This window comes from Coregonus lavaretus (genome assembly GCF_964263955.1).
Source record: "Coregonus lavaretus genome assembly, chromosome: 9".
In the NCBI taxonomy this organism is placed as follows: domain Eukaryota; kingdom Metazoa; phylum Chordata; class Actinopteri; order Salmoniformes; family Salmonidae; genus Coregonus; species Coregonus lavaretus.
The window spans coordinates 43,313,736-43,322,666 of record NC_139996.1 but is presented as its reverse complement, the minus strand read 5'-3'; the positions used below and the strand labels follow the sequence as shown (position 1 = coordinate 43,322,666).

General features: G+C 41.8%; 1 pseudogene across 1 annotated transcript in view; it reads left to right on the top strand.

Annotated features, from left to right (window-relative positions):
• The first annotated feature begins 984 nt into the window (after window positions 1–984).
• The window catches only part of LOC311135366 (alpha-aminoadipic semialdehyde synthase, mitochondrial-like), a 31,475-nt pseudogene continuing 23,528 nt past the window's right edge, over window positions 985–8,931 (top strand). The window contains exons 1-5 of the transcript in view: window positions 985–1,152; window positions 1,536–1,712; window positions 1,928–2,012; window positions 2,261–2,328; window positions 2,424–2,570. The product of the transcript in view is annotated as an alpha-aminoadipic semialdehyde synthase, mitochondrial-like (transcript). The remainder of the gene's footprint in view (window positions 1,153–1,535; window positions 1,713–1,927; window positions 2,013–2,260; window positions 2,329–2,423; window positions 2,571–8,931) is intronic.

Sequence of the window (8,931 nt, the reverse complement as noted above, 5' to 3'; positions counted from 1 at the left end):
CCAGCCTGCTATCCTCAAAGCTAGCTAGCACAAGGTGTCCTTCACTTCTGCCTGCAGACCACCTGACGTCGCTGTCGTTAACAGAAATGTGGGAAAGCTGTGCCCGACAGGCGGGGGCGAAGGACACTGTACCGATGTCCTAGCTCGCTAGCTAACTGTCCTGCCTCCCGCATGATGTGTACCGGAGTCCTAGCTAGCTAGCACACAGTGTCCTTCATTCCCGCCTGGTGAACACCTGCCCTCGCCGTCTTTAACAGAACTGCGGGAAAGCAATGCCCGGAAGGTGGGGGGGCGAAGGACACCGTCTACACTACCGGTGTCCTAGCAAGCTAGCCACCTTCTTCTTCTGTGGGGTTTATCTGCAGTTGGCATCCAACATTATGGTGCATTACCACCACCTACTGTATTGGAGCACACCTGCCTCCCGCCTGCGTACTGGAGTCCTCACTTAAAAATTGACAAATATAAAGACGGGTTCCTGCAGATGCAGGAATCCCCACATGCAGGAACGGCCTGAATTGCTGTCCGCAATTGCATGCTTCTCAATTTCAGAGCCCTCAGGTGTGACGTTGTGGCTCTGTATAGGCCTGTGTAATTGTCAAATCAATCAATCAATCAAACCTTTTGAAAATTCATGCTGTAATGTAGATAAGGTGCCTTGCAGTAAGCTGACTGACTATTCTGACTGATCTGATGGCTTACAGAATATTCAGTCATCATTAAAAGTACAACCACCATTTAGGAAGTGTGTGTGTGTGTGGCAGTCCTCTCTCCATTCCAAAATACTGGTAAAGCAGGGTTTTTTTCTGCTGGCTGTTGTGCAACCCTCCTCCTAGAAGACTAAAGCAGACATTTTAGATGGCCTTAGTTTGAAGCTCTCCTTTATTTGGATGCAGTGAATGTCATAATTGTTGAGTGGCTCGTCCCTCACTCTCTTCTCCAAAGCAGGTGATGGGGGGGGGGGAGGAGGAGTTGCCTCTGTGGGCAGCGGAGATATGAGCATCACAAGAGCGTCATGGCCATCCGGCGCGAGGACATCAACGTGTGGGAGAGACGGGCGCCCCTGGCTCCACGCCACGTCAAGGAGATCGTCCATGCTGGACACACGGTCCTCGTCCAGCCCTCCAACCGAAAAGAGCCATCCACGAGAATGTGAGTAGTCACTATTGATGGGTAAACATACACACATCCAATGGCTGGAGAGGACCTATGTTCAGCAAAAATATTTCTAAAAAGACTCTGCACATTGTGATTTATATTCCCAAGTGTGATTATCGTCAGGTTAAAACACTGAGATGTCTCTTATTACTTGAGGTGGTCCTGACTCCTGTACAATAACTAGTAAATGTGTAACAAATGATTGGTAGAAATTCAGGTTAAAATTAAAAGGAATGCTCTATAAAAACTTGTACACAACTGAATATAACAAAACACTGCATTGAATTACAAAAATGTCACAATTAAACAACTGACATTGAAAAAAGTATTCGGAATTTGCTAATAAAGATTTTGACCTTCTGTATGTTTAATTTCATTATTATGAGAAAGCGGGGGCCATCATTTCCGAGAACATTTCCGAGGCCTCGTTGATCATTGGGGTCAAGAGGCCTCCGGAAGAGAGAATCTATCCCAGAAAGACCTACGCTTTCTTCTCTCACACCATCAAAGCACAGGAAGCTAACATGGGACTACTGGATGACCTGCTCAAAAAGGTAAGGCCATTGTTGTTCTCTCAAATTAGTACTCTGCATTGTGCCAACATACGAATATAAAACATACAGCCAAACAAACAGCTGCGACAGAATGGTATTTTTTAGTAAATTATTATTGTTTCCTAGCCTAAACATGAGACGTGTTCATATGATAAGCTGAGTAGTGTGGATGCACATGCTGTGCTTCAGTCATGGACATCCTCTGGTCTTTCTAGGAAGTGCGTCTCATCGACTATGAGAAAATGGTGGATGCCAACGGCTTCCGTATTGTGGCATTCAGACAGTGGGCTGGTGTTGCAGGTAGACTTTTGTCCAAAAAGCCAATAATACTGGTGACAGTCACCTGATGTGATCATTGGGTGCCTAATTTCACAGATAGTGTAAAATGTCTATGTCCAAAAATAGTTTTTGCCCTCATGCTTTTGCATTGTTTACACTACTTTCAGCTATTTATTTTTGACTATTCAAGTACATATCCATTTTGTCCAACATCTATTATCGAAGCAGTGCTCCTCCTGTCTGTTTCACTTTCCCTTTGTTCCTTACAGGAATGATAAATATTTTGCACGGTTTGGGACTTCGTTTTCTGGCATTGGGACACCACACTCCTTTTATGGTAAGGATTTGACTGAATGGATTTCATGTAACTCTACTTTATTAACTAGTTCCTGTTTCACTACTGGGCCTCTGACATCACTTTCTGTGTCACAGCTCATCGGCATGGCCCAGAACTAAAATAATGTCAGCCAGGCCATCCAGGCAGTGCGGGATTGTGGGTACGAGATCTCCATGGGCCTCATGCCCAGGTCTAACGGCCCGCTGACGTTTGTCTTTACTGGCACAGGCAACGTCTCCAAGGTAGATAGGCCTAGTGCAACCCAAAACAAACTATGACCTAACCATCATCACCAAACACAACCTGTTCATTCAAATAGATAACTACATTTTCCCATATTGTAGGGTGCACAATATATGATCAATGAGCTTCCTGTACAATATGTGGAGCCTCACAAACTAAAACACGTGTCTCAAACTGGGGGTACTACGTCCCCATTTCTGATGTGTAGCATTTGCGTAATATATATACAGTGCATTCGGAAAGTATTCAGACCCCTTGACTTTTTCAACCTTTTGTTACGTTACATCCTTATTCAAAAAATTAAGTGTTTTTCCTCATCAATATAAACACTACCCCATAATGACAAAGTAAAAATAGTTTTTTTAGAAATGTTTGCAAATGTATTCAAAATAAAAAACCGAAATACCTTATTTATATAAGTATTCAGACCCTTTGCTATGAGAAATTAAGCTCAGGTGCATCCTGTTTCCATTGATCATCCTTGATGTATCTACAACTTGATTGGAGTCCACCTGTGGTAAATTGGACATGATTTGCAAAGGCACACACCTGTCTATATAAGGTCCCACAGTTGACAGTGGATGCGAGAGCAAAAACCAAGCCATGAGGTCGAAGGAATTGTCCGTAAAGCTCAGAGACAGGATTGTGTCGAGGCACAGATCTGGAGAAGGGTAGCAAACAAACATAAGTTTGGAACCACCAAGACTGTTCCTAGAGATGACCGCCCGGCCAAACTGAGCAATCGGGGGAGAAGGGCCTTGGTCAGGGAGGTGACCAAGAACCCGATGGTCACTCTGACAGAGCTCCAGAGTTCCTCTGTGGAGATGGGAGAACCTTCCAGAAGGACAATCATCTCTGCAGCACTCCACCAATCAGGCCTTTATGCTACAGTGGCCAGACGGAAGCCACTCCTCAGTAAAAGGCACATGACAGCCCTCTTGGAGTTTGCCAAAAGGCACCTAAAGACTCTCAGACCATGATAAACAAGATTTTCTGGTCTGATGAAACCAAGATTGAACTCTTTTGCCTGAATGCCAAGCATCACGTCTGGAGGGAACCATGCACCATCCCTACGGTGGTGGTGGCAGCATCATGCTGTGGGGATGTTTTTCAGCGGCAGGGACTGGGAGACTAGTCAGGATCGAGGGAAAGATTAACGGGGCAAAGTACAGATAGATCCTTGATGATAACCTTCTCCAGAGCGCTCAGGACCTCAGACTGGGGCAAAGGTTCACCTACCAACAGGACAACGCAATAAGCACACAGCCAAGACAATGCAGGAGTGGCTTTGGGACAAGTCTCTGAATGTCCTTGAGTGGCCCAGCCAGAGCCGGACTTGAACCCGATCGAACATATCTGGAGAGACCTGAAAATAGCTGTGCAGCAACGCTCCCCATCCAACCTGACAGATCTTGAGAGGCTCTGCAGAGAAGAATGGGAGGAACTCTCCAAATACAGGTGTGCCAAGCTTGTAACGTCATACCCAAGAAGACTCAAGGCTGTAATCGCTGCCAAAGGTGCTTCAACAAAGTACAGAGTAAAGGTTGTGAATACTTACAGTGGCAAGAAAAAGTATGAACTCTTTGGAATTAACTGGATTTCTGCATAAATTGGACATAACATTTGTTCTGATCTTCATCTAAGTCACAACAATAGACAAACAGTCTGCTTAAACTAATAACACACAAACAATTATACGTTTTCATGTCTTTATTGAACACACCGTGTAAACATTCACAGTGCAGAGTGGGAAAAGTATGTGAACCCATGGATTTAATAAATGGTTGACCCTTCTTTGGCAGCAATAACCTCAACCAAACATTTTCTGTTGTTGCGGATCAGACCTGCACAATGGTCAGGAGGAATTTTGGACCATTCCTCTTTACAAAACTGTTTCAGTTCAGCAATATTCCTGGGATGTCTGGTGTGAACCGCTCTCTTGAGGTTATGCCACAGCATCTCAATAGGGTTGAGGTCAGGACTGTGACTGGGCCACTCCAGAAGGCGTAATTTCTTCTGTTTAAGCCATTCTGTTATTGATTTACTTCTGTGTTTTGGGTTGTTGTCCTGTTGCATCACCCAACTTCTGTTGAGCTTCAATTGGCGGACAGATAGCCTTACATTCTCCTGCAAAATGTCTTGATAAACTTGGGAATTCATTTTCCTGTCTGATAGCAAGCTGTCCAGGCCCTGAGGCAGCAAAGCAGCCCCAAACCATGATGCTCCCTCCACCATACTTTACAGTTGGGATGAGGTTTTTATGTTGGTGTGCTGTGCTTTTTTTTCTCCACACATAGTGTTGTTTGTTCCTTCCAAACAACTCAACTTAAGTTTAATCTGTCCACAGAATATTTTGCCAGTAGCACTGTGGAACATCCAGGTGCTCTTTTGCGAACTTCAGACATGCAGCAATGGTTTTTTTGGACAGCAGTGGCTTCTTCCGTGGTGTCCTCCCATGAACACCATTCTTGTTTAGTGTTTTATGTATCGTAGACTCGTCAACAGAGATGTTAGCATGTTCCAGAGATTTCTGTAAGTCTTTAGCTGACACTCTAGGTTTCTTCTTAACCTCATTGAGCATTCCGCGCTGTGCTCTTGCAGGCATGGTTCGCATCAGGCAATGCTTCTTGTGAATAGCAAACTCAAATGTTGTGAGTGTTTTTTATAGGGCAGGGCAGCTCTAACCAACATCTCCAATCTCGTCTCATTGATTGGACTCCAGGTTAGCTGACTCCTGACTCCAATTGGAGGTCATTAGCTTAGGGGTTCACATACTTTTTCCAACCTACACTGTGAATGTTTAAATGATACATTCAATAAAGACAAGAAAAATACAATAACTTGTGTGTTATTAGTTTAAGCGCACTGTGTTTGTCTATTGCTGTGACTTAGATGAAGATCAGATAAAATGTTATGACCAATATATGCAGACATTCAGGTAATTCCAAAGGGTTCACATACTTTTTCTTGCCACTGTATGTAAATGTACAATTTCAGTGTTTTATTTTTGTATACATTTGCAAAAATGTCTAAAAACCTGTTTTTGCTTTGTCATTATGGGGTATTGAATGTAGATTGATGAGGAGAAAAAATTATTTAATCCATTTTAAAATAAGGCTGTAACGTAACAAAATGTGGAAAAAGTGAAGGGGTCTGAATACTTTCTGAATGCACTTCAGAAAGTATTCAGACCTCTGGACTTATTCCACATTTGGTTGTGTTACAGCCTGAATTGAAAATTGATAAAATATATATTTTCTCACCCATCTACATACAACACCCCATAATGACAAAGTGAAAACATGTTTTTAGAAATGAAATACAGAAATATCTAATTTACATTAGTATTCACACCCCTGAGTCAATACATGTTAGAATACCCTTTGGCAGTGATTACAGCTGTGAGTCTTTCTGGGTAAGTCTCTAAGAGCTTCGCACTCCTGGATTGTACAATATTTGCACGTTATTCTTTTAAAAATTATTGTTGATCATTGCTAGACAGACATTTTGAACTCTTGCCATAAATTCAAGCTGATTTTAAGTCAAAACTGTAATTTAAAGTCAGACCTACAAAGATGGTCTCAATACACAAATTCAAGCTCTTTTCAGACATTCATTTCCATCGTTAAGATGAACATACTTCCTCTGATAAACCTTTAGAGCTCTAGGATTCTCCTCTCATCCCCACTGGGATATTGGAAGAAACTGCAAACCTTGATTTCCAAATGTATATGGAGGGGAAAGCGCCCTCGGCTCAAAATGTCCACTTTACAAAGACTGAAGTGTTCTGGAGGCCAAAACATCCCCAATCTTAAATTATATTTCTTTATTCTGCGCCCTCTACATGTATGTGTGTGTGAACCCCAGTGGCCTGGCGCCCCCCGGAGGAGAATTTAACAAAGCCAAACAGGCTCCAAGATCTGGTATATTCCAACATCTCTATCAAAAAAGCCAAACTCACCTTTGGCCATATAATCACGTAAATGCTTACAATATGGCGTTCAATGGGGAGCCATTGCAAATATACTATTAATCATCAACCCCATATGCCATTGTTTAATAATTACTGTCTCCTCTTGGATGGCCAGCCAATACCTTTTCCAGTTTGGAGTAAGAGGGGAATTCATACTCTCTCTGGTATTGTGGAGTGTTGTAGCCTACTTGTCTTGAAAAAAGCAATATGATCTGCCAGGGTCTTCATTCCCCCCCCTTTTGTCAAACCAACGTGTTACCAATTACAAATCTATTCAAAATGGAACAAAGGTATACCAGCAGTAGATATTAACTGGAGTACTGTCTGGTCCAATATCACATTTTCATCAAGATACCCAAATCACCAAAGGATCCACTACAATTTTGCCCATGTGAGTTATGCGACTAAACGTTTTTTTCCAGGTGAACATAAACTCAACCCCAGTCTGTATGCTCTGCCCCCAGGGTACTCCTAGCACATTTATTCATATGGTCTGGAAGTGCCCAGAGGTTTTCTTCTTTTGGCAAGCTGTGGCTTTGTCATTATCAGGCATTTTGTCGAAACCCATCCCATGTCTGCCCAATGTGCTACTGCTTAATGATGACTCTTCACTGAACTTAACAAGCAGGCAGAAAGGATTTGGCTTGCCGGCCCAACAGCAGCTAAGAGAATGGTTGCCTTACGATGGCAAGCCCCACACTCTGCCACATCAGAAATGTATTTATTTATTCATGGGCATAGCTCAACCTGAACTGTCAATCTCTCAACTGCATGGTGAAAGTCAGAGGATAGTAACATATGGACAACAATACTTGGCAGTATAAAATCATTACTTTAAGATATTTACTTAAGTAAGCAGGTCCGGTGGGGGTGTAAATGTTTTTTTTGTTTTATAAACAATTTTATAAAAACTTAATCACAAAAAGCTGTAACTAGGCCACTCAGGATCATTCAGTGTAATCTTAGTAAGCAGCTCAAGTGGCCTTGTGTTTTAGGTTATTGTCCTGTTGAAATGCGAATTTTTCTCCCAGTGTCTGTTGGAAAGCAAACGGAACCAGGTTTTCTTCTAGGATTTTGCCTGTGCTTGGCTCTATTCCGTTTATTTTTATTCAAAAAAAAACTCTGTAGTCATTACCGATGACAAGCATACCCATAACATGATACAGCCACCACCATGCTTGAAAATATGGAGAATGGTACTCAGTGATGTGTTGTGTTGGATTTGCCCCAAACATAATGCTTTGTATTCAGGACATAACGTTTATTTATTTGCCGCTTTTATTTTTATTTTTACTTTAGTGCCTTATTGCAAACATATTTTGGAATATTTGTATACCTTCTTTTCACTCTGTCATTTAAGTTAGTATTGTGGAGTAACTACAATGTTGTTGATCCATCCTTAGTTTTCTTGTATCACAGCCATTATCTGTAACTGATTTAAAGTCACCATTAGCCTCACGGTTTCCTTCCTCTTTGGCAACTGAGTTAGGAAGGGCGCCTGTATCTTTGTAGTGACTGGGTATATTGATACACCATCCAAAGTGTAATTCATAACTTCACCATGCTCAAAGGGATATTCAATGTCTGCTTTTTTATTTTTTACCCATCTACCAATAGGTGCCCTTCTTTGTGAGGCATTGGAAAACCTCCCTGGTCTTTGGTTGAATCTGTTTGAAATTAACTGTTCGACTGAGGGACCTTACAATTATCTGTGTGTGGGGTACAGAGATGAAGTAGTCATTCAAAAATCATGTTAAAAATATTGCACACAGTGAGTCCATGCAACGTATTATGTGACTTGTTAAGCACATTATTTACTCCTGAACTTATTTAGGCTTGCCATAACAGAGGGGTTGAATACTTCTTGACTCCAGACATTTCAGCTTTTCATTTGTAATTAATTTAATAACATAATTCCTTTGACATTTATTGGGGTATTGTGTGTAGGCCAGTGACACAATCTCATTTTAATCAATTTTAAATGAAGGCTGTAACACAACAAAATGTGGGAAAAGTCAAGGGGTGTGAATACTTTCTGAAGGCATATAATATACAGTGCCTTCAGAAAGTATTCAGACCACTTGACTTTTTCCACATTTTGTTACGTTACAGCTTTATTCAATAATTCATTACATTGTTTTTTTTCCCCCTCGTCAATATACACGCATTACCCCCATAATGGCAAAGCAAAAACAGGTTTGTATACACTTTTGCTAATTCATAAAAAATTATAATATCACATTTAGTGGTCCTCTGTAGCTCAGCTGGTAGAGCACGGCGCTTGAAACGCCAAGGTAGTGGGTTCGATCCCCGGGACCACCCATACACAAAAATGTATGCACGCATGACTGTAAGTCGCTTTGGATAAAAGCGTCTGCTAAATGGCA